We start from the raw sequence: 25,229 nt of genomic DNA, 5'->3' as shown, positions 1-25,229 counted from the left end.
GAAAATTTTAAACTTCATATACTTACCACTATTGACACTAAAGGCATTTTGCTCTCAATATTGCAGTAAAAGTAGGGGGACTTAAAAAATTGAAGGACTCGCGAAGGTAGTATAACTAGGAAATATTAAAGACCTACTGAAACAATTCATTTCTGAAAGACAATAGAAAAAATATTTTGAAAGAGGGGTCAAATTCTTGGTGGAAGACACAAAATATTAAGGAAAGGTGTCGTTTATTGCTTAAAGTAACGATATGTAATCAACAATATTTGGGAAAAGGTGTCAACCTAACCTAACTTATTTTTGCATACATATCGTTATTTAAACCAATAATTTGACACCTTTTTCCAAAATATTTTTTCTTAATATCGTAGGGAGGGCCAAACCAACTACAGAGTGGGCCAGCCCGCCTGGACCCCTCTATGGTGACGGCCCTGACCACAGCCCACTCGATCACGCAAGTTGCACGCGCTATAGAATCTTGAAGGACAGAGGAATGGAGTGGTAACCCCCATACCTATAGCGTTGTCTCTGTATCCCCGCCTACAGCACCGTAGTCCTCCCAGCATCCTCAGCGGTTAGGTAGGGTCGTAGCGGACGAAATTGTAAAGGACGCTCCCTCTATCTTAAAAATAGAAGCTTGGTCTCATACAAATAAAATGGCGCTGCGCGACAGCACTTAAGGGGCGTTTTCCTAACGACGGGTTTTTTCCGCCACGTGCGACGGAACACGCTCGTGCATTCCGTTGAGCGCGGCGCGATATATCACGCGGCGCGAAATGTTTTCCAAGGAATAGTTTAGCACGACGCGTCTTTCGTAGCGGAACAGCGACCAGCGGATGATTTACAACAAAAACATGCTGCATAAAGGCAAACAGATACTGCCTTATATTCTAATAAAAAAATATCTGGATGATGCTGAGTAGTGATAGCTACCCAGATAGACATGGATCCAAGATGGCCGCCACCCCAAGATGGCCACCATCCACCCAACTCCAACCAAACTTCCAACCCTAGATTGGTTTCAAACCAAAGTTTTCAGACAAGTCCGGACTGGCCCGAGCTCTTACAGGCTATTTTCAAACCCCATGACGTCATCTTCTTAACTCAAACCAAAACTTAAACTATATTCATCGCTGGCCTGCTAGTAAGGGGCTCGATTTCGTAAAGAGTTAATGAAACGTTAACTATGAACCCGTAAACAAAAAAAGAAAATGCGGCACAGCATATTGGGAGGGTTCCAATAGTAAATGATATTTAAATAGCTAGTACAATAAGCCTATAATTATAAGTCTGAAAAGAAAATACAAATTTACAAATAAAAATTTTTAATAACATAAAGTATGTACAATAACTAGCAAAAAGACATGTATAATAATAACAAAGATATTTACAAAAGAACCCACCACCATTAAAAAATTACTAGACACCAGTCGAGCCAAACCCCCCACTCCCACGAAGCGTTGGGATTAGATTCTAGAAACAACATATAAAACGTGTTACACGCTGAATCCTAAATTAAAAACTAAAGTTATTTACCGCTGCTTCCACCGGCCTTAACAATAGCACCGGTGTAACTATTAATTGGGCAACTCTATCGCCCCGCCGGACAGTGTAGGGGGTCTCCCCTACGTTGGCTATGACCACTTGCAGGGGGCCCCGATAGTCGGCGTCTATTGTTATTCTTTAGAAATATTATACTGTTGGGCATTATAAAATAACTAATAAACATACCTATAGTCCCTTCGGCGACAAACAGCCCTTGGACCGTTAAGCTACTACGGCCGACAATGCGACCGTAGCTGTTCGCCGGTAGCATAATGGCTAACCCGGTCGACAAGATTTTGACACCATGCGGTTCAATCACGGTATCTACTGGACAATATAAGTCCAGTCCGGCCGACTGGGGAGTGGCCCGACGAGGAGTAAGCGCTGCCGGATGAATTTTGACAAACGACAGGGCGGGTAATCGAGGAGCGGTAGAGAAAGACATCTTAAAGTGGTTGGAATTGGTGTTTAAGTAACAGAAGTTAAACAACTGATAACTTTCACCTTGAAACACGGGGCTTATATAGTAAATTATGGAGGTTAAATCTAATAGTGTCTAGCTTTCAAGATTCTTAAGAAACTATTTTTTCGATAATAAGGAAAAAGTTAATTAGGTATATATTCATAGAATGAGAAATCTCTCCAAGGTCTAGGTTTATTTTTCTATATGCAAAACTTGTCTAGTCACGATTTAAATAATTCAAATAAGATCGTGTGATATTAAAAATTTATGCGCGAAGGTTAAGAAGGAGTTACCTTGACAGAAGGCCGAGGGGGTAGGTTTTTTATTGGTATGCAAAGTTTGTTTGAGCCTGTCTGGGCGTGATTTGAATAATATATTTTGAATAATATGTATAAGATTTCCTTATAGGAAAATTTTTTGATGAAGGTTAAAAGTAATTATTTTGGGAGGAAGTGAAATTATTTTTAACATGATTTAAATATGAATAAACGTATATTAATATTAAACTATAGAGGTTTTTTTATATGCGTATCTACGCTAATATCCTTCATAATCTCCATCATCAACTCGTCAATAAAAAATGCATTTAAGGTTAAATTAACAAATCGCTTGTTGATACACTTAATAAAAGTAAAATAAGGTGGTTTTATAAAAAAACCATATCTGGGCCTGTATTCTAAAAAAAATGGCCCTGAGATTTTGGTATAAAAGCTGGAGCATCGGCAGTAGATTTTCACAATCGAACTACCAGCAATGAGTCACTATCAAGAATCGCAATCGCTCTCTCAATCACTTCTTGAGTCTCCGCCGTCTTCTCCCGGGGATCGACCAGGCCCTAGTCGCGGTCGCCGCGCATTAACCCAATTTGTAAGACCATCGCCGCCGGAAGTTCTTATCGACTCCGACGACGATAGCTTTGTACAGGAGGTACTCCAAAAAAATATTGTCGGATCCAGCGGGATCGAAGGCTCTTTTCGCCTTCGAAAAGACGGTCAATACTACGAGACCAAAGTCCCCCCACGCCAGGGGGATTTCTACGTGGATCTTGCAATCTACAAATTCTCGGACATCAAAAACTCCCAGCCCGATAAGGTCTGGGAGTGTGACCACAAGGGGCTAAAGACAGTCCTCAAAAAAAAAACAATAGTGAAGGCGTTAAATTGATTAACGCCTTCCACAAGCTGGTGGAGGCCGTCAAACAGGACGAGGAAGCTAAACAGCAGCCCCCCAGTAAAGTACGTATCTATTTAACAATAAATCTGCAAACCAAGTTTTTTCTAATTGTTTTATTTCTGATAGAAATTCAAAAAATGAGTTCGAGCAGCAGCAGCGGCAGCGACTCGGAGGGTAGTGAGAGAGAAGAACACGCGCAGGTAAACCGGTACTACACAATTGAGCGGCAGCTAGACAAAACGAGTCGCAAATGGCACTGTAAACAAATCGATTTGCGTATAGCTTTCAAAAATTTGGATGACATCCCAACGCGAGATTTTTTTCGAATTTTTCGAAAAATTCTCGACGAAGTTATACGGAAATTAGTAACCGAGAATCCCGGGTATAATCGGGTTCGATTTGTTTTAAGCTCCCCCGGATTGACGACCCCTGTAAATATTAAATTTATAAAAATTGACAAATTCACCAGTAAGCGAATTATGCGCACCATCTATAGAGTAACGCAATCTAGTCGGGACTTTGTCTTTAATGGTGAAGATTTTCAGTTTGACATTATTTTTCTAAACCTTGACGCAAATATAGGGACATTGTACAAATCCATAAAAAATAGAACGTTGATTAATTTGGATTATTTCGTAAAACAAAATAACCAATTTATTTTTATGGAGAACAATGATAACCTTTGTTTTGCTCGAAGTTTAGTTCTGGGTAAAGAGCTGGCCGATCGCAATTTTTATCAACAAAATAAGCAAGGTCCGCCCTTTAACCAGAACAGTTTTAAAAAACTGAAACGTAATAGCACCCTTGTGGGTAATATTGCGAAAATCTTACACCGAAAAGCCGGAGTCCCCGAAGGTTTCGTCACTCTAGAAGATATTCAAAACTTTCAAAATTATTTAGCTCCCCATTATCGGATTGTGATAGTTGATGCTGCGAATAATTTTACCATATTTTTCAAAGGACCCCAAGCTCCTAAATTTATCTATCTCTTAAAAATTGGCGACCATATCCACCCCGCGAAAACTTGGCACGGTATGATGGGGGGTTGTGTCTCTTGCGATTTATGCTTAAAATCTTTTTACAAATATAATTTGTTAAAAGAGCATAAATGCCCCGAGGGTACAAAACCCTATACATGTTTTCGATGCCAAGGAGAAGCTTTTCACTTAACCAAGGAGGACGTTTTAAAACGTTGCGACGAATGCCACCGCTACTTTTTCCCGGGCCCCTGCTACGAAACTCATTTACTTAATGGCACCTGCGCGAGTCAAAAACGATGTTTAGAGTGCGGGCGGCTGATGGGGGACGATCACGACTGCAATCCGGAATGTTCTCAATGTAAAATAGTCCATCCGCCTGGCGAGCATTTTGTTATGCCTTTGGAAACCAAAATGAAAGCCTCGCGGTTCATTTATTACGACATTGAGACTATTCTTAGAAATAATATCCACGTCCCCATTTTACTTGTTTGCGACGTGCAGACTGAAGCTGGCTTTGAAACCAAAATTTTTTACGGCGCCAATTGCGTCGAGCAATTTTTAAATTATTTATTCAGCGTAGAGCAGGTAGTTTTGACTGGACAAAAACGTAAAACGTACCGACCACGCTTTACTAACACTCAAGTCGTCGCTCATTACGCGAAAGCTTTTGATAACTTCTTAATTCTTAACGCTTTAGTTCATAGACACGTCACCCCTGCCGTTATTTTTGACGGCAGTAAAATTCTTATGATTCATCTCGAGGGACCGCAAATGAAATTTCTCGATAGCTTTAACTATATTAGTCAGCCTCTGCGTAATTTCACCAGCATGTTTAGCCTCGGCGATGTGGCGAAAGGATTCTTCCCGTTTGATTTTCATCCCAAAGAAAATCTAAATTACATTGGCGTCATCCCTGAAGCTTCGTACTTTAACGTAGCTCAAATGAAGGCCAATGATTATCAAGATTTTCAAACTTGGTACGCGTCAATGGAAGGATCTATTTACAACATCAAAGAGGAGCTTATTAAATATTGCATTCAAGACGTCAAAGTCCTAAGACAAGGCGTCGAAGCTTTTAGAAAAATTTACATTGATCTAACAAAATTAGACCCTTTCTGCTTGAAAAATATCACTTTGGCGGGTGCTCTAACAACTATTTATCTTAACAATTACTATAAACCTTACAGCATGGGTATCGTTCCTTCTAATGGGTATAACGCAAAATTTAATCACAGTCAAATTAGCTTAAAATATCTCGCTTGGGTGGAGAAAACGGAAGATATAAAATTGCGCACTGCTTTAAGCTACGGGGGTCGCGTGGGTCGCTATTTAGTCGATGGTTATAGCGAAATTCCACCCAAAATTTTTGATTTCCACGGTTGCTACTATCACGGTTGTCCATGTCAAAAACTAAATGTCTACAATACCCAACTCAAGGCCAGCAACAGATTTCTGTACGAGCGGACTTTAGATAGAGAGTTGTTTATTAAAGAGAATATGCCTGGCTACGAGTACACATCGATTTTTGAGTGTCAATTTGTTAAGCTTTTAAAAGAAAACGCCGAAGCTAAGGCTTTCTGCAAAAGTTTAACTTTTCGACCTCAAATATCAGCTCGTAGCGCTCTCTATGGGGGACGAACGGAAATTTTGTTCTCAACTGCCACGTGCAAGGCGAGGAGAAAATTTTCTACAAGGATATTATTTCTTTGTACCCGAAAGTCTGTCGTGATTTTCCGTACCCTAGCGGCCACCCCATAATCTATAACAGAGATTTTGACAAATCGCCAGGGTGGTATTTTGGCGTTATGAGTTGTCGTCTGCTGGCCCCTCAAGATCTCCACATCCCCTTAATTCCCTTTCGCAGCGGTGGTAAATTAGCCTACGCCCTCTGTCGCACGTGTCTAGAATTGCGAGCGGAAATCTGCGATCACACTGTCAATCAACGGGCTTTCGAATCAGTCTGGCCAACGGTTGAAGTCTATGCCGCTATGGAGCATGGTTATAAACTCCTCGATATATTCGAGGTTTACCATTATCCAAAAACGGAATATTTCTTCGCCCAGTACATGACTGATTTTATCGCCTTGAAAGTGAAGAATTCCGGATTTCCCGCTCACGCGCAAACGCCTCTGCAAAAAGAGGCGTATATCGCTGATATAAACAAGAATGAAAAGCTTTCTCTAACCGTGGCGGATATTCAATCAAATCCTTCCCTGCGTAATATCGCTAAAATTAATTTAAATTCTTTATGGGGTCGCATGGCTTTAAATACCGGTAAAATTCTCAGCATCTTTATTAACAACTATTACGTATTGATACGATACGCGAGCGATTACACTCTGGAATTAGTCGACTTACGGCCAGTTACGGAGTCGATCGCTCTCTTATCGTACAAAGCCAAAAGCGATTACATTCTAGACTACAAACTGGGGTCGGCCATCGTGGGGAGTTTTGTTTCTTGCTACGGGCGACTCGAATTGAACAAGATGCTGCTTCAATTGGACCGCGCAGCCTTGTATTGTGACACCGACTCTATAATCTACCGCCATCTACCGGGAAAGTTTGACATTCCAACTGGCAATCATATTGGTTGCTGGGCGGACGAACTCGGCGGTGATTATATAACTTCCTTTTGTAGTACCGGTGCCAAAAGTTACTCGTTTCGCACTAGCAAAGGAAAAGAAGTCAAGAAAATTAAAGGGTTGACGTTAAATCGAGAAAATCTGGAAAAACTTGACTTTGAAACCTTTGAAAGTGTAGCGATGAATCCGGAAAAGGAAGTAACAGTCAATGTCCCTTTTAATTTTAAACGGGATAAATACAAGCTGCAGCTAGAGGCCGTTAAAATCACCAAAAGATTTCGCCAAACCTCGAATAAGAGATTGTTGAACGCCGATTTGACAACCAGTCGACCCTACGGTTTCAAAGAGGCAACACCCGCTTCAACATCTCTTTTGCATGAATTACGAGGCTAGGCGAAGACATACTTTCGAGGGCTTGTGGGAATCTTGCGTTCCTATCGAAGCCCTGGCCAAAGACGGTTTCTATCTTGCAGATGTAGAAACACAGACGACGCGCTGCGCCTTTTGTGGCATCACCTTGTATCAGTGGCGTTGTACGGACAGTCCATCCAGGGAGCATCGCAAGCACAGTCCATCGTGCGCGATGGTTTCCAAAAAGCCGTGCAACAACAAACCACTGCGGCAAGGGTTTCCCGACTTCCCGACCAACGAGGGCGAAGATGTTTGCGACCATCTGGTTTAGACATGCCCAACCACCAACAAAGAGCGGTCGGGAAACGAAAAAGTGCGCGTGCGCATCCATCCGTCGTGTTCGCTACTGTAGTGCGTGTTTACATCCTACCACCCTCCGAGTCGCGCGTCAACTTTAACCTCCTCAACGTCCAACGCTTTCGCCAGCGTTGTCTGGAATTAGAAGAGAAACTTTTTTTAAAAAAAAAAACAATTACTTAATAGGAGAATTTTTTTTTGGGTAAAAGGGTTTCGTTTATATCGTTTAAATATTTTCTAATTTGTGTTTATTAAGGGTCTTTGGGTTTTGGGTTAATTGTATTTTTGATTATATATATTATATATATATATATAAACTGTTAATTAAAATAAAAATGTTTATTAATCAAGATGAATCCAGCCGAGTCAGTCTCGCATTCTTTAAAGTTCCAAACACCCGCCCAGTTTCTAATCGTGGGGCCAACGCAAGCGGGGAAGAGTTTTCTTTTAAGTAACTTATTGCAAAATCATCAGCTTATGTTTGACCCACCGCATAAAAAGGTTATTTATTGCTACGCGGCCTGGCAGCCAAACTACGAAAAATTGAAACAATTGATTCCGGGAATTCAATTTATTCAAGGATTGCCAACGGCTGATCCAGACGTTTGGGAAATGAATCGCGATTCCTACTTGATACTAGACGACTTAGCTAGCCAATTATTCAAGCAAGCTCATATTGCCGATTTAGTGTGCGTGACGTCGCATCATTTAGGGTATACGGTCATTATTATTACTCAACAACTGTTTCCCAAGGGTAGCCAATCGCGGATAATTTCTCAAAACTCTTTCTATTTTATAATAATGAAAAATCCTCGAGATGTTGCCTCTATTAGATATTTAGCGCAACAAATAAGTCCAGATAACCCGAGACGTATTACGGATGCGTACAGGCTAGCCACTAAAGAACCCTATAGTTATTTGTTAATTGATTTAAAACAAGAAACTCCGGAAAATTTACGATTAAGGTCGCGTGTTCTACCTCACGAATCGCCTATGTATGTCTATGTCTATTAAATTTAATTGTCATTTGAATAATGGCCCCACGCGTTAAACATCGATCAGGAAAACGCTCCCGACTCGTCGTAGCCCGTCCCTCGACAAAGTTTGCCAAATTTGTCCCTTATTTACAAAGTTTGCGTCAAACTAGCTGTAAACAACGGCGAACCCTCTTAAACAATAGTAGCACGCCCCAATTAAAGAGCATTCAGACACTTTGTAAGAATTTAAAGGGCGGAGGCATTTATTTGAGTAAAGACCGTAAGAAAAGGTTAGCAAAGTACAAGAAAATTATTAGACAACTCGGATCAAGTACCTTGTCGCAGAAAAGCAAATAAAAGCTGTTGTTGCAGCAATCAGGTGGTTTTCTTACGACGTTGCTTGCAGCAATTTTGCCTTCAATTGTCCAAGCCATAGCTGCTAAACTATGAAACAAATGGTGCTAGTGCCGGCTAGCGCCGTAACTTCAACAGCTGCCCAAGAACATTCGGCCTTGGACCGAGAGATTGATGATATTTTAAAATCGCCATTGAATGCTTACGATAAATTATATAAATATTTAGACGCTTTTAAGAAATATTTAAGTATCGAGAAACAAATTCCTTTACCTAAATTTGAGGTCGTCAGTCCTACAATTGCAATGTCACCCACGCCGTCATTACCGGTCACCCCTAAAATGCCGCCGCGAAAAAAACAATTGTCATGGCCGAGCTATGCCACGTCATCACCGACAACAAGCACGTCGGGCAGTTCTTTTACTACGCCTAAACGAACCGAGCCTCGACAAAGGATTTTTAAAAGCGAAACGGCTGCGGGGACACCAACACGAGAAGATTATTACCAACAATTTGGGCCGACCTATGTTGGAGATATGGTGAAACGGCAAGCCGAAGTTCTGGCAAATCGTTTGCAAAAAACATTTTTTACGCCAAAAAGAGAGCTAGAAGAAGGGGCTGTTGGTTATGCAAATCCCGACGACGCTTTTCAAGAAGAAATTGCCGATGAACAAGAGAATCTAGAGGAGGCGGAAGCGGACAATTTAACGGACTTGGAAAACCTGTTTGAGACGGCCTCCGCTAAACAGAAGAACAAGAAATAACAGAAAAAACCTCGGAAAAAGAAAGACGAGCTTCAAAATCTCGGTCCAGTAGTTCCATCTAACGAACGAAGAGCTAAACACCATAAATGGCATGATATTGATAAAATGTAATATTAAGACAAATAAAAAATTGTTTTATTGTGTACAATATCTGTGTACATGTTTTTTTAAATGTAAAGATAAATATAATAAGGCGACATAGTCGTTAAGTTTAAGGTTATTAGCGTAAATGGCGTCTAATATCGTCTTTCTAGCCACGCCCTCGCAGCGGAGTGCTAGGTACAGACTACAATGCAGACCGCACAGTTGAAAAAAATGGATGTTGAATTTGTTGTTTATTGTAAACAACTCGTTTCCCGTATCGTTTTAAATTAACTTTATAGTATCGCGGCGACTTTCCGTAAGTGCAAAACATTTCCACCGTGTCATTGTTAGAAAAGCACGCTATCCAATGTTCTCCAGCCTCTCCAGCAGCTTCGTTATTGAATATAAAGCAAAATTTGGGCCTTTAAGGATGTGCTGGGAGTTTATCTACGGGGAAGCATCCTAAATAGTAGGGTCGCGTTCTTTTGTCGCAAGTTAAAAGAGTGTTCATAATTTAGTCTTGACAAGGCCCGTCTCGGGTAACGAGACTTTTTGTAGTTCGGCGCCGTAGAAAACACCCAAAATTTGCTCCCCCTTTAAATCCGCTACGCGATAGACGGGTGGTGACCTGGGTATGACGTCAACAACGCGGAATATTTCGTCAGTAAACGTGCCTCCCGAGCTAGTTTTTCTAAATACTCGACTAGCTATAGAGAGACGCACGTGATCGCCAACTTTAAGCCTCGGTGCGTATCGATTAATTCCGTTTGACTTCCCGTACAGTTTATTCCAAATGATTGATTCGTTATCTATATTAACATGAGCCGGTGCAATTCCAGTAGTTGAATGAACCCGTTCATTATAGGCTTGAGTAATTAAAGGTAAATATTTAACGCAATTTTTATTCCCTGTGGCCGTAATAACCCGGGCAATTTGTTCCTTAATTGTTCTAATAAAGCGTTCAGCTAGACTGGCCTTATGCTGACTCCGGGCAAAATGTATTTGCACATTGTGACGTTTCAAAAAGGAAGCAAAGTTGCGCGAACTAAATTCTCCACCGTAGTCAGTGTATATTTTTATAGGGATCCTCTCTCGAAATATTTTTTAAAAGCTTCGATAACCTCGCCAGATGTTTTGTTTCTAAGAGGTATTGTCCATCCGTAGCGGCTTAAGACGTCAATGACGCACAAAACATAGCGAACATTTTTATTAAAACGTTTTAATTTCGGTAGATCCAACAAATCAGCTTGAAAAACGTCATCGATAGTCGAGGCGTACACCTGGTTGGTTTTGAATCGGAAACGTCGAAATCGGTGTTTCGTGTAGGCGGGTTGTTTCTCGAGAAAGGTGACTAATTTTGCTTTTGGCACGTGCGGTAAGGCCTTTTGTAATCTCGCTAGCGACCCATAGGCGGCCGGATTAGCCACGTCGTAATAAATTTTTCTAATTTTAGCGTCCATGTCTTAACACGTATAAATAACGACTAAATGGTTTCCCAATAAACAACTTTATTTAATACACACAAAGGTATTTTATAAAAACAATATCAGTTAAACAAATACGCTATATCAGTACACTTATTTTAATAGCCATAAATCAAGGCATTATTTAAATCGGCAAAACTGTTGACAAAATAAGCGTAAATATCCTCTTGATCTTCAATCCATCCGTGTTCAGTCTCAAATTGATGCAAAATTTTCTCACGATCCAATTGAGGCAGCGCTTCGTGCAAATTACGTTCGACTCGATCACTGAAATTTGTGTCAAATTCCGAGCAGCTTTGAGAGTGGCATATTTGTTTTCGACACTCGACGTTGGCGCAAGTGGAAGTGACGTCAAACAAAGTGGTAGTGAGCTCGTTTAAAATTAATTCGCGCATGCGACAGACAGCTATCCCTTTAGCTTTGAGATCCTCGTCAATCAGCGGCTTTAAATCAATCAATGTCTGCCATCCTGTTTTGTTCAGGCTGAATCCTTCGCTGGTGCTAAAGTTCAGGAAATAACGACTGCCGCTGCCTCGTTCATAGTATCGAAGATCGATTATACGTTCATCTTTCGAGTTGACGAAGCATTCCAGCTTGAGGCGCTCTTTGACGGGCAACCAAATATGATAGCGAGGTATTTTTCCGTCAAAAAAGGACGTGAGTTCATTTTGAAACCGAAACAAAGCGTACCAGGCGTTAGGTTTTAATATAGTTTTTGTACGCGTATCCGATCTTTTAGGTTCAATTGACTCAATGACGCAAATGTCGAGCTTTGGCGTGACGGTGTGTACTGGGTGCATATTGGCTCGCGACTGATATTGTATTTATAAAGTTTTAGTCTTTTATACGTTGGGGTGATTATAAATAATTTCTCTGTTTTTAGATATTATTAACTGATTGTTTGGAAATTCGGCCATGACAATGCACGTGACGTTTTCGGTTAGCGGTGAGCTAAATCTTAACGATAATCTCAAGTTACCAGTCTGGGGCATGGAATTTAGACCTAACGAAGCGAGATGTTCTCTACTCAAATCAAAAACAACGACAAAAAAGCCTTTCTTATATAAATCGTAAGAAATTATATTTCCCCGGTCAAGACCTAATATCTCGAGACCCTCGAATAAAGAATTGTAACATCTAACGTATTGATCATCGTCAAAATTAGGCGTAAACGGGATATCGGGATAATTTTGTGAATTTAAAGAGAATTGCATGAAATCGAGTTTGAAATGTTGGAGATCCAGGGGGTTGGAAGTTGCTTCCCCTACAAATTTTTTATTAGTAACGAAAGCCACGACAGTTCGCGAGGGTAATTGCCCTGTAAACAAGCTGTCCCTAATAAAATCTTGCGTTCCGGTGGTTATTAAGAAATTTTTCATAACAATAGAGTTTACTTCGTAGCGAGCGTTTATTCCCGAATTTAACATCTGGGCGTGAGCTAGTTGCAGTTCGGGATTAACCTCAATTTCGCGCGAAAACAAGGTGCATTCCGTTAAATCAATCTTATACTTTTTGCCCGCTTCATTGTGAATAATAGCGAAATCCGTGGAGCTTCGATGAAGTCTAATTCGCACCTCGATATTATCTAGTAAGAATTTGGGCGTTTTGAACATATCCAAAAATAAATTGCCAATTACATCGCACGTCTTTGATTTTGCCACGCGTTTAGCGCGACGACCAATACCATTATCTTCCTTGTTAATATTGGCATCTTCTAAAGCCGTCGCCGGATCGATAATGGTATCCAAATAATTTAACATAGACGTTAACCAGGAATTGGCCGCCGTTTGCCCATAATTTAAAAGTATTTTAAAATAGGCCATATATGGGTATATATTATTAGGTTGCTGGACGGCGACGCCATTAAGAAATAATTCTACTTGACAAAATAGCGAGGCAATTATTAAATTTGTTACCGAGACTTTCTTTTCCGCATCTGGAACGGCCGTGCCGTCCTCGTGTAAAACGCGAAATTTTAATCTCAAAAGAGTTTTAGTCAAATCATGATAATTGTTAGAGGGAGGAATGATAAATTCTACATATTTAGCATTAGTTAGTGGGGCAATTGGATAATGAGCAGTCGTTTTAGTCCCAACAATATTATTATTCACCACTGGCTTTTCAAATACTTCAAAATCAGAAAGAACACTTTCGTAGGTCGACATGTTTAGTCTAGAAAATTGCGTTTAGTGCGTCGCTTAACACGTTTGCTCCGGCTTGTTTTAGCAGTCCTCTTTCGTTTTCGGCCCGTCCCGCTCTGAGTGTTGACAATCCGGTCCACGCCTTTATGTAGTAGGGAATTTATAGATTGCTTGACATTTCGTTTAATCGATTCTCGAGGTGATATTCCGGGGTTTTGGGCATCGCTAATTACTCTACTCGTTAACCCAACAGCTTCGGACGCTAAAGTACTAATGGCCGGTCTAATAAAGGGTGTAATTTTGCGCAATAAAGAATTGAAGATACCGCCGACACTAAAACGACCCCCCGATTGGAAAACGTTCGCGTGTAAAGCCGGAAGAGACGATCCTCTTTGGAAATACAGAGTATATCTATTGGGTACCATTGCTCAAGTTCTATTGACGTCGACGCCTAAAAACAGTTTAATATATACTTTACCCACATTAAACGGGATATTTTCCCCGTAATCGGATTTCAATTCAATTTCAATTTCTTGTATATCGCTAGTTGAAATTGGATAAAAATCGATATTAATAAATATTTCCTGGTTCTCCTCGTCTAGCAGCGAAAAAGCCGGCATTTTTATGAAAAGTAGCAGAGGGGCTTGACCACCACCCACTACTTGTTGACGGAAAATATTGGTATAAACAAACATGGCATCGACGCCTCTCATGATATCCGCGGGATACTCCGACGTCTCGTTATTGATATACCGATCCAATTGATTACTACTAAAACCTAACAATCGTCCCAGTCCTCGTCCGGGTGTTGTTTTGGGAAACAAAATTGAGACCTTATCGTTCAGTTTTGAAACCGTGACGGTTCCGTCTACATTCTGCGTAAATTTTAGACTTTTTCTATGCGTCGGCGACATGGCTTCGCTCATAGCACTTAAAACATCGCTAATATGATAATATACCCCGGGAGGAATCTCGCACGCGAAATTATCAACTCGTCTGGCTTGAGACCCGGGTAAATACGGCTGGTCAGCCATATTTGGGTCTTCTGGAAATCTATCCACATCGTATTCGCTAGTCCAAAAATTATTATCCGCTGTCAGGGTCATTATTCTTAATCGAGGATTTACCAGAGCTACTCCCGAATGACTGTGTTTAAAAAATTCTCCCTCTTCGGGAATGTTAAATAACTGAGCCATTGGTCCAGCTACCGATACGCGAACACCTGGTTCTATTTCGAGACGAACATAAAATCTATCTTCCAGCGCCGTTTTGAGAATGTACATTTTAAAATACTGGCGAGGCATATATTCTTGAACCCCCAATAACTGGTTTATAATTTTTAAATGTAAAGAGAAGGGAATTACGGCCCCGGTCGAAGTCAAATCGCAGGTATATTCGCCCGCGGGTATTTTGATTTTTGTGAAACTAGTCTTAGTAAATAGATACATTAGTGAGTCATGAACGCGATAATTTACGAATGTGTCATTAGTTGTTTTGAAATGCGTAAAATTACGCTCTAAAGGTTTAGTGGATAGAAACGTCCCACCAACGTATTCAGCTTCTAAATTTAATATATCACGCAATTCCTTTGGGAAGAGCATTTCAATTTTTGCCGGACAATAGGCTCTAAAATAACGTTCCGCTCCTTGTTTAATAACGCTAAATTCGGCCTGTTGCAATCTTAAAGGGTCAAAATTGCGCGCAGTTATTTGGAGGTTTTCGGCAATTTCTTCATAAATCTTATAATCATCTGTCGATCTAAACTCGCCTGACATTTTAAAAAAGAAATAAAGCCACGGTTCTTCCCAGGGGGTATAGCGCTTTATGGTTCTATTGACTCGATATTCTACGTATGCATTGTCTTTGTCTATGGTATATTCTTCTAACGTCATGCTCAAGGGCCCTAGTTGGTGTCTTCCGGAATAATATTTATTTGGGTCAGCGTTAAGCAATCCAGCTACTTGGGGGGAAAATTTAATTTCCACCCATTCCGGTGTTTTGAAATTATACACGACAGCATCCCCCCAATTATCTACTGTGTGGTATGTTACTTGAATTTTTTTAAATACTAATTTTTCTAAAGTGTTGGCTACGGCTCGATAAAGCCCTTCGGCGTTTTTCTCTGGCGTTTTACTGGCTTTAAAAGTTTGCGGTAAGAACAATACTGTGTAATTGTCATAATCCTCAGGGTTAATTGGCTTAGGCTTTTCAGAGATAATTGGCTCGGGTTTTTTCTCTGGCGAATCAACCGGTTGCGGAAACAAGGGTTTTTCATCAACCGGTGGTGGGGAGGGGGTCGGTAATACGGGTAGCTCAAAAGTAGAGGATGTTGTAGAGTCTGGAGATTTTGAGAGGTCAGGCTTGGATAGGTCGGGTTTCGATAGGTCGGGTTTCGGTAAGTCAGGTTTTGAAAGGTCTGGAAATATATATATTTCCTCAACCTCCGTTGGCGAGGGGGTCGGCGTCAGTGTTTCGAAGGTAGAGGGTTTCGGAGCCTCTGGTGCTGCAATTTTAGGGGGGTCCGGAGCTGGTATTTTGGGGGGGTCCGGAGCTGGTATTTTGGGGGGGTCCGGAGCTGGTATTTTGGGGGGGTCCGGAGCTGGTATTTTAGGAGGGTCCGGAGCTGGAAGCTTCGGTAGTTCAGGCTTGGGTGGCTGCGGTTTTGGCTTTGGCTTTGGTAACTCGGGCTTAGGTGGTTTGGGCTTTGGGTAGTAGGTTTTTGGTAAGTCAGGTTTAGGTGGGTTTTGTTTTGGAGTTGTTTGTTTTGGAAAAGTTATTTTGGGTGGAGGGGCTATTTTAGCTGGCAGTGGTTGTACAAGTACTACGGGTTCAGTCGTAGCAATAGGTATCGGAAGAAAGGTGGTAAAATAGGTATAGATGGCGGTACAGGCCTATATTCTGGCTGAGGCTTTTTTCTTATCGGCGGAACTTCGTGGCTTGTTTTACGTTTAATGGCGGCCTTGGGAATGTACTTGTAATCAAATTTTTTTTAAATTATCTCCAACATTATCAATTTCGATTTCCACGTAATTATTAGTGTAATTTAAACTTATATTTTTATCATGCTTTGATACAGGATATTTGGATATATAGGGAACATCTTCGTAATTATTCTCTTTAAATTCAAATAATGTGGTCAAAGGGGAATCAGCTGGTATTTTGAACCGTATGTTTTCCTTTCCTAAAACTTGCAAGTAAACGGGAAAGTTTGTATCTAACTGTTTTCCCAGGGCCCCGTCTTTATATTTATTCATTAATTTAAAATATAATTTCCCTTTTAAATACGGATGACTGTTTACATCATCATTTAAAAGATCAACAAAATTTTGAGGAAGTTCGTACTCTTTGGTCTTTACATAACGATTGACTGGTATCTCTATTTTTTGATATTCAACAGGCTCTCGAATAGCCGCATATTTGTCACTATTTGGATCATTTACGACCTGAATTTCAAACTTGTTAAACTCTTCGCTTATATTCACCCAATGATTTGGAAATATGATTTCCGCCAACCCAACTTCATAATCACTAGTCAAGTTAAGGGGCTGATGCAAATAATTTTTAAAACTTGACTGGGTGTTTTTGGGATATATATCGATATTTTTGATACGAACAAAGATGTATAATAATGATAGAGTCAAAGAATATTGGTTATTAATTAGGAAAAGGACTTAATTTATAACATAATTGTTCAACTGGCGATTGAATGAGAACAAAAGGCAGACTTGGCTCTACATGGGATCTCAGAACGTTTTACGGCGGAGAGGGCACGAAGCGAGGCTTGGCCCATTTTTGTACATGTTAATGTTTTGTAGACCCTCTCGTTATACTTCGGTAGTTATATTAAAACAAGACCCTCTCGTGGTACTTCGTTTGCCAATATAATCGCTAACGTTTGATCATATTTGCGTTGAATTACCCCTTTCGACCCGCAGAGAATATGCAATAAAGATAGTACGCGATATCCTAATATAAGAATGTAGCATCAGTTACGACACATTTCTTTTAAACTACTACTCCTATTAGCTTTATTATATATTTAACTTTCGGTTAACTTTGGACCATTACGTCCTTTTAAACTACTACTCCTATTAGCTTTAATATATAATTAACTTTCGATTAACTTTGGACCATTACGTCCTTTCATCAAGAACATACACTATTTCTGTTGAAAAGACGGCTGCGCCATCTAGTTTTAAAATAAAGAACTAAAGAACAATTTTATAAAAATTTCGGGATGTTTTAATTTTTCTGTGCTTTATAAAATAAATGAAAACTAAATCCTGAATTTCAAGTTTCTATCTCGAGGGGTCCGACGTTCCTTCAAATCTCGTACAGTATAAGATTTTAAATCTTGAAATCTTAAAAACCTTCAAATCTTTCAAATCCCTGAAAATCTTATAAATTCTTGATAAATCTTTCAAATCCCAGAAAATCTTATAAATTCTAGATAAATCTGAAAATCTTTTAAATCCCAGAAAATCTTTCAAATCTCAGAAAATCTTTCAAATCCCAGAAAATCTTTCAAATCCCAGAAAATCTTTCAAATCCCAGAAAATCTTTCAAATCCCAGAAAATCTTTCATATCTCAGAAAATCTTTCATATCTCAGAAAATCTTTCATATCTCAGAAAATCTTTCAAATCTCAGAAAATCTTTCATATCTCAGAAAATCTTTCAAATCTCAGAAAATCTTTCAAATCCCAGAAAATCTTTCAAATCCCACACAATCTTTCAAATCCCAGAAAATCTTTCAAATCCTTGATAAAGCTTTCCAATCTCACAACATCAATAAACTTTAAAAATCCATAAAAAAAATAAATCGAAAAATTCCCAATCTTTCAATCTTCAACCCATAGTCTTTCATTCTTCAAATCAACGTTCAAATCATTCTCAAGCTTTAAATCCACACAGAAAGTTATCCCACGTGACTGCTACATTTCTTGAAGCGTTCTCATAGCTGACTACATAAAGCCCGTATGTTCCCGGGGTTTAAGCATGGAACCCTAAATTTCATACTCAAACCTTTGTAACATTGCTTAGAAGTTGGTCAAACCAGAGGTGGATTAGGGGAAGTTATGAACGAGCCATAGGGCTCACTGTGGGGGCATTTTATTTACGAGAGAGAGGAAGAGGAACGGCTGGGTGGGTTAAAATTTCTCCCCTCTATCAACGGAGTAAGATTAAGGTCTCTACCTGGTGGATGTTAAAAGAAGTAACACGGGAAATTGAGAAAATGGCCTCCGAAGTCGAGCTTGAAAACTCTTCGCGACCTGTTATGAGTATTAACAGCTCTAAAAGTTATGAAGAAGCATCAACTCAATGTAATTTTTATTTAATGGTCAAACAAAACATGAGAAATAAGTCTGTAGGTTGTAACATAGATAAAAAACCGACAAAAAGTAACGAAAAATCGGAAAACATAGCTAAGCCTTTGCCGCCCTATTTTCAAATTCTTTGCTTCCTCGAAAAACTTCACAGTTAACTTAGCCATACATTTGTTTGTTCTGACCACATTAGGCTGATCTTCTTTAACTCCTTCTCCTTCAAATTCTTCTAGTCCGTCGTTTAGATCTTTTTGCCTTGCTTTACCATTTTTAATCCTATTATGCTTGATTTTAATCTTTGGCTCTTGCACTGTACCTTCAACTTTTCAAACATGTCTAAAAGAGACTGAAAATATTGCTGAACTTTGTTGGAACTTAAAAGTTGGGCCACCAACGCTACTCTAGTTTCAGAGGAAGTCACAAAATATATGAGATAATTTTTTAATTGTTCTATTAACTTCTTAATAATGGGAAAGTCCGCGCCTCCCGTCGATTGTTCCATTTTTAACTATAAACGACTCTTGACTGAGTAAGCCTTGTACATCATACACTAAAGCAGACTCTATTTTCAATCCGTTAGGTGGCGATATCGTTACCCTGCTATCCTCGCGAATTCTCTCTCATTTTTGGGGGGGCTTAAAAATAAAGAGTAGCTCTAAGTTCCCCCATCGCTTTTATAAAGCATTTGCCCATCCAGAAATTCGGCCTCTTTCGTAACTTCCCCTAATCCACCTCTGGTCAAACTTGCAGCTGGAAATATGGTTTTAAAATTAAGATATTAGCTCGCATAAGTTGCTAATTGTAAAGGATAAATTTACAGAACTTCAAATCGTGATTTATTGTATTGCGAATGCTCAATGGAAACTCAAACATCAGAAGAATTTTTTGAAGAACAATTTAAGAGACTACCACAACAGGTATCCAAATGACGGGTTACAACAATAATGGCGCTTTAGTCCTCTTGAAAGACATTTCGCAAATAGAAAAGTACTTAAAATCTAAGGGCAGTTTTTACTTAAAATATCACGTAATGACGCTGAGATTGCACTAGGAATTTTCAAAAGCATACCAGAGGAATTTGAATTTATGCCCGGTCACCGCGCTATATTAGATTGCTTTGTATGGAAATTGAAATTTCTAGAACATTCTTTGGAAACGGATAAGGCGCCACAACCACCACATAAGCGACCAAAATGCTCTATTAATGATTCTAGTTGCGAAATTCAACCAACTAAAAAATCAGAAAGTTCTAAGAGTTTTGACGAATTAAACTCAAAGATTGTCAAAAATCTAATGGCTTGGTCAAAAAAGCAGGAAGGAGTACATGTTCAACAATTGACGGAAAATATTCATTATCGTGTGACTGCAAGTCAGTCGCCGGAGATCTCACCAATCATTATCTGTCTATGTTGCAATGCGAAGTTTCATATTACTATTACAAAAGGATGTGTTGTACTTTCAAATTTTACTAGGCACATAAAACAATGTCCTAAACTGAAAAGGAGCGGGAGTTTGTTAAAACAACCTCAAAAAACAAATTCATTTCTACCAAAATGCGTAGGAATTGAAGATCCAAGCACTTCTAGTCATGGTATGAATTGCTTACTTTTAATTGCACAATGTTAAAAGAGATTTTAAGTAAACGTTTTTTGTGACTTAGGTAATTTAATGTGTAACCTTAATGAGAATGTGAACCATTTGGAAACTGAAGGATACGAAAAAGATGAAGATATAAGTTCCAGGTGCTCAAGGAAAACTGAAGACACTGAGGAGCGGTAGGTTCTTACACACCTTGGCCTGTATAACGCAAACAAAACCATTTTTCTGTAAAACAAGCTAGTCGTACTTAGTATTTTCTTGTGTAAAGCTTTGCAAGTAAAATATGTTTTTTCAAAAATGTGGGTACATTAATCAGATATTAGTTATAGTTAAATCATTGACATAAACCAAAAGCGCTTTAAATGGTGGGTGTAAAGGAAAATCGTCGGATTTTTTTATCTAGTCTTCTACTAATTATTAGCCTTATCTACATTGTGAAACATGCAGAAAATACCTACGAATTAGTATGAGATTTCATAGATAATTTGGAATTTGCGCCTCCGACCAAATACGTAACGCCCTGCCTTCTTGTTTACCAAATTCCCGTGAAACACTTGATTTCTCGCACCATGATTATCACATTGCGCGCAAATTTTATCAAATCTCGGGATAAATTTCATTCGACTTGGAGCGTACCATGGGAATTTGTTAATAAAAAGGCGGGGCGATTGGTCAGAGGTGCAAATTCCAAATTATCTATGAAATCTCAAACTAATTTAAATTTTAAAATCATTCGGAGGTATTTCCTGGATGAAGGTTGGTCTTATAATTAGAAGAACAGATAAAAAAATTACTTGATTTTCCATTTCACCCTCCCTTTAAAGAAAAAGTTAGTTATTCGGTTGTGGACTGCTGGAAAACTTTGAAATGGATTATGAAGTGCGGGGGTATGGGACGGAAGGTACTTATGACCTGGATTCTTACTCTGCAAACCGATTTTTGCTCCTCACACCTCATGCCGCGTGCAATTACTACAGTGACCAATATTTTACTTTTCCTTCCATCCCGCCCCTATTTCTTTACAACTATTTTCCTTTAACCATGCATAAATCTATGGCATAAAATGACATTTCTTGGGGAAATCAAACGCTTTATAACGGATATCCTTATATGCGTCCCATAATTGGTATATGTTGATAGGAAAACCGACCACAAAGCAACAAATACGTCGGGGACGAGATGGTCCAGAGGGGAAAGACTCAAGAGAAGTGTTATTAAATCAGCCAAAGATTGTGCTAAAATCACAAACTACTTTCCGTGTCTTGACAAAATTGAGCAGTTAATTCGAGAAAATGAATCGCTTAAAATTGAACTGAAACATCAATTTAGTGGCAATGGCATAGTGGTCCAAGAAGGTTTGGAACCTAATAATCTTTTACGCCAGCTTTATGAAAACTGTATCAAGAACACCAAAGCCAAGTCCCCTAGGCATGATGATGTTATCAAAAATTTCTCAAAATTGTTGCTGATATGGGCAGGAAAACATTGCTATGAATTTATTTCGAAAAACGTCGGTCGGGCTATTCCAAGTGTGAGGCAAGTTGAACGGTTAATTGCTTATACTACTAAAGCTAACGAGGGGGAAATAAGAATTGAAGCCTTACAAAATCATCTAAGAAACTATGGAGATGAAAAGCGTCTGGTAGTGTTGAGCGAGGATGCAACTCGCTGTACAGCTAAAATATCTTATGATTCCGAAACAAATCAATGCGTTGGTTTTGTTCCTCCCCTGGACAGCAATGGTTTGCCCATTCCAGGATCTTTCCCATTTAGCGATTTGGAAAAAGCTCATAACTACATGCATTCTTCAAAGAAAGCTGAGCTAGTGCACGTTGTAATGGTTCAAAGTTTGAAAAAAGGAGTTCCACCATTTGCATTGATGATTTTCGGAACCGATAATAAATATGGAAAGAAAGTCATCCAGTCACGCTGGAAATACGTAGTCAACCAGCTTAAAGAAAATTGAATCACGGTTCTTGCAGTGTCTTCCGACGGAGATCCAAAATATTTACAAGCCATGTGTGAAAGCCATCGCAACAATAAAGTAGTGTCAATAGCAGATTTGATTTTAAATGCCCGGGATGCGTCGATCGCGTCTTTTCCATTGCTTTTCTTTCAAGATGCGGTCCACCTAGCAGCGAAAATGCGCACAAGACTTGTTCAGCCCAGCAACGTTCTGGCTATGGGAAGTAAGATTTGTAGTAAAGGATACCTCGACATTCTTTTTCAAGAAAAATCAAAACTTGATCACGGATTGAAGGGAAGTGACTTGGACGTCAAAGACCGTCAAAACTTTGCAGCTGCGGAAAGACTTTATTCAGAAAAAACAATTGAACTGTTAAAAGAGATACCAGGTGCTGAAGGAACGGCAACATACCTCCAAATAATGAGATATTCTCTTCTGCCGTTTTTAAAGAATGATCTCTCAGTGATTGAGAGAATTAAAATGTCTTTCTGTGCTCGATATTTTTATAGAGGGTGGAAAGCATGGCTATCGCATCATGCGCAGTTTACTGTAAAGAACAATTTTATTACTCGAAACGCACATCTGTGCGTAGAAGTAAATGCCTATTCGCTCTTATTGTTTCATCACCGATTGCGAAAATCAAATTGCAAGGAAGCTTTCCTTCCAACGCTCCTTGGAAGCCAGCAATGTGAAGGCTTTTTCAGAGCATCACGAAGCATGACTTCGGTATTCTCAACCGTAGTCAACTTTTCAGTTCACGAATTACTGTACCGATTGAGAAGATTGGATGTTCAAATGGAATTATCCACCGAGGACAACCATATGTTTATTCCAAGAGATAAGAAAAAGATTTTGATTGGTGTAAATGAAACTTCCGAGGAATTGGTAGATCTGGTTGATATATCCATGACAATTGCAGAAAGTAAAATTCAAGCACTAGATATATTAAAAAGTGTCGGAATACACAGCACACTTGAAGACCTCGAACATTCAGAGTTGCATAGTCTACATTTTGCAAAACAAATTGAGGGAGTAATTTTTGATCATGAGGAAACTGAGCTGCATTATGATGACCCAAATGATCGCTCAAAACTAGTGGGACCAAATGTTGATGATTACCAACCCGACGAAGACGATCTTCATTGTTTTAAACAAATTTTCAAAGAATGAATCTTCAGAGTCAAATACAGATTATATAAAAACCAAGGCCGAAAAAACAAACGATATGTGTGAGGTTTATCAATTGACTGAAGTTTCAGATATTGAAATTCTTTCTAGTTATTTTTATACACTCAATCCTTAATCAATATTTAATTCAATCAACTGATTTTACTGTTAATCGACCTAGTCCCTCTAAATTAATTGAAAAAATTACATATCTACGCTTTTTCAAGAACAATTTCATTTTCCGAAAACATTCTATCGTGAAATTAATTTATCATGTTGAGGATACAGTATTGAATATTTGAAATGTTCTACTGGATGTCTAAAACAAGCAAGCGAACTTTGGCATAACTCGAATGGAAAATGTAAATATTTGATCGTGGATACCAAACAAGGGTGTTGCGCGAATTTATACATTTAATTTCGTAAATCGAAATGCTACATTTCTATTGTCGCCTCTTTGATGGTAAAGTTGCACTGGAACTTCCTTTTCCGTACTTAAGAATTTCTTGGTCATAACTCAGTCTATGGTAATATTGGCTGAGTGTGTTGCGACGGCTCAGATGACCCATACACTGAAACCACTGGTGATTATAAAATGCCATATATTGGGAAAATAGAGGAAGAGAGGGGGTGTCGGAGTTAGATGTGACCTTCTTGGCATAACTAGTAATGAATGATTTGTTTAACCATATTATTTCCGCGGGAAATGAATATAACAAGTCTGAGAAGTATTTCTGTTTATGTGATCTTTACCCTTTACCACACAGGATAAACTTTGTTGCTTTGTCTTAAGTAGACGACATTCACTCTAAACGACAGTCTTATCAACAACTTAAAACAGATTTAAACTTCTTTTGGTGCAAACTTGAAAATTTGTCAAGCCAGCAACAATTAAAACTATGTCGGTCAAAATGCTCACAAGTTAGTGAGTATCGACACGAAATCCCTTCAAAATAATTAATTTCATGATAAAATGTTTTCGGAAAATGTAATTGTTCTTGAAAAAGCGTAGATATGTAATTTTTTCAATTAATTTAGAGGGACTAGGTCGATTAACAGTAAAATCAGTTGATTGAATTAAATATTGATTAAGGATTGAGTGTATAAAAATAACTAGAAAGAATTTCAATATCTGAAACTTCAGTCAATTGATAAACCTCACACATATCGTTTGTTTTTTCGGCCTTGGTCCAAACCAAGACGTTTTTATATAATATCTGTCGCTTCAGTCTTAATGTAATTAAATTTTGAGTAATTATGTTTTCTTTACCGCTTATTATTATGTCCAATTACGATGGTCAAAACATGTATCTAGCAGGGCCCAAACGTTGCACTGAGATTCCTAAGATATCTAGCTTATTATTATGTCCAATCACGATGGTCAAAACATGTATCTACCAGGGCTCGAACCCGGGACCTTCCGCGTGTAAAGCGGACGTGATAACCACTACACAATGAATACTTGGTTATTCTGAGTTTTCGAAGAGATCTAGCTTATTATTGTGTCCAATAACGATAGTCAAGTCATGTATCTACCAGGGCTCGAACCTGGGACCTTCCGAGTGTAAAGCGGACGTGATAACCACTACACCATAGATACTTGGTTATTTTGAGTTTTCGAAGAGCTCTAGCATTATTATTATGTCCAATCACGATGGTCGAAACAAGTACTTCTGTAATTAACTAAAATTAACATACTTAGACTTAATTGTTTCTGATTAGACTAGCCGATCGCACACCCTGAATACTTAATTGTTAAATTAAGAGTATTCCGAAAAGTAACTTCGCTGTAGTTTCTCGGTTAGGGGTGGTTAAATATCACGAAAAACCCCATGTTAATCTCCATAGGAAAATTGGTAAAAGCATGTGAATTTTGATTTAACGTTACAAAAGAGTATCAAGTCATATCTACA

General features: G+C 39.0%; 1 long non-coding RNA gene and 1 other non-coding gene across 2 annotated transcripts; both read right to left on the bottom strand.

Moving 5' to 3' along the window:
- Positions 1-6,716: 6,716 nt before the first annotated feature.
- Positions 6,717-7,349, bottom strand: LOC149713700 (uncharacterized). The gene is made up of 3 exons (XR_016369341.1): positions 7,152-7,349; positions 6,911-7,078; positions 6,717-6,831 (listed from the first exon to the last, which is right to left on the bottom strand). It is a non-coding gene; the product is annotated as an uncharacterized LOC149713700 (long non-coding RNA).
- Positions 7,350-24,843: 17,494 nt separating this feature from the next.
- TRNAV-UAC (transfer RNA valine (anticodon UAC)) lies at positions 24,844-24,916 on the bottom strand. The gene has a single exon. It is a non-coding gene; the product is annotated as a tRNA-Val (tRNA).
- Between the last annotated feature and the right edge of the window lie 313 nt (positions 24,917-25,229).

The sequence above is a fragment of the Phalangium opilio genome, unplaced genomic scaffold (genome assembly GCF_054372755.1).
Source record: "Phalangium opilio isolate 3A_F unplaced genomic scaffold, DU_Popi_V2 ptg000009l_1, whole genome shotgun sequence".
Classification (NCBI taxonomy): Eukaryota; Metazoa; Arthropoda; class Arachnida; order Opiliones; family Phalangiidae; genus Phalangium; species Phalangium opilio.
The sequence above is the reverse complement of the archived record's forward strand: the minus strand, read 5'-3'. Positions and strand labels throughout refer to the sequence as shown.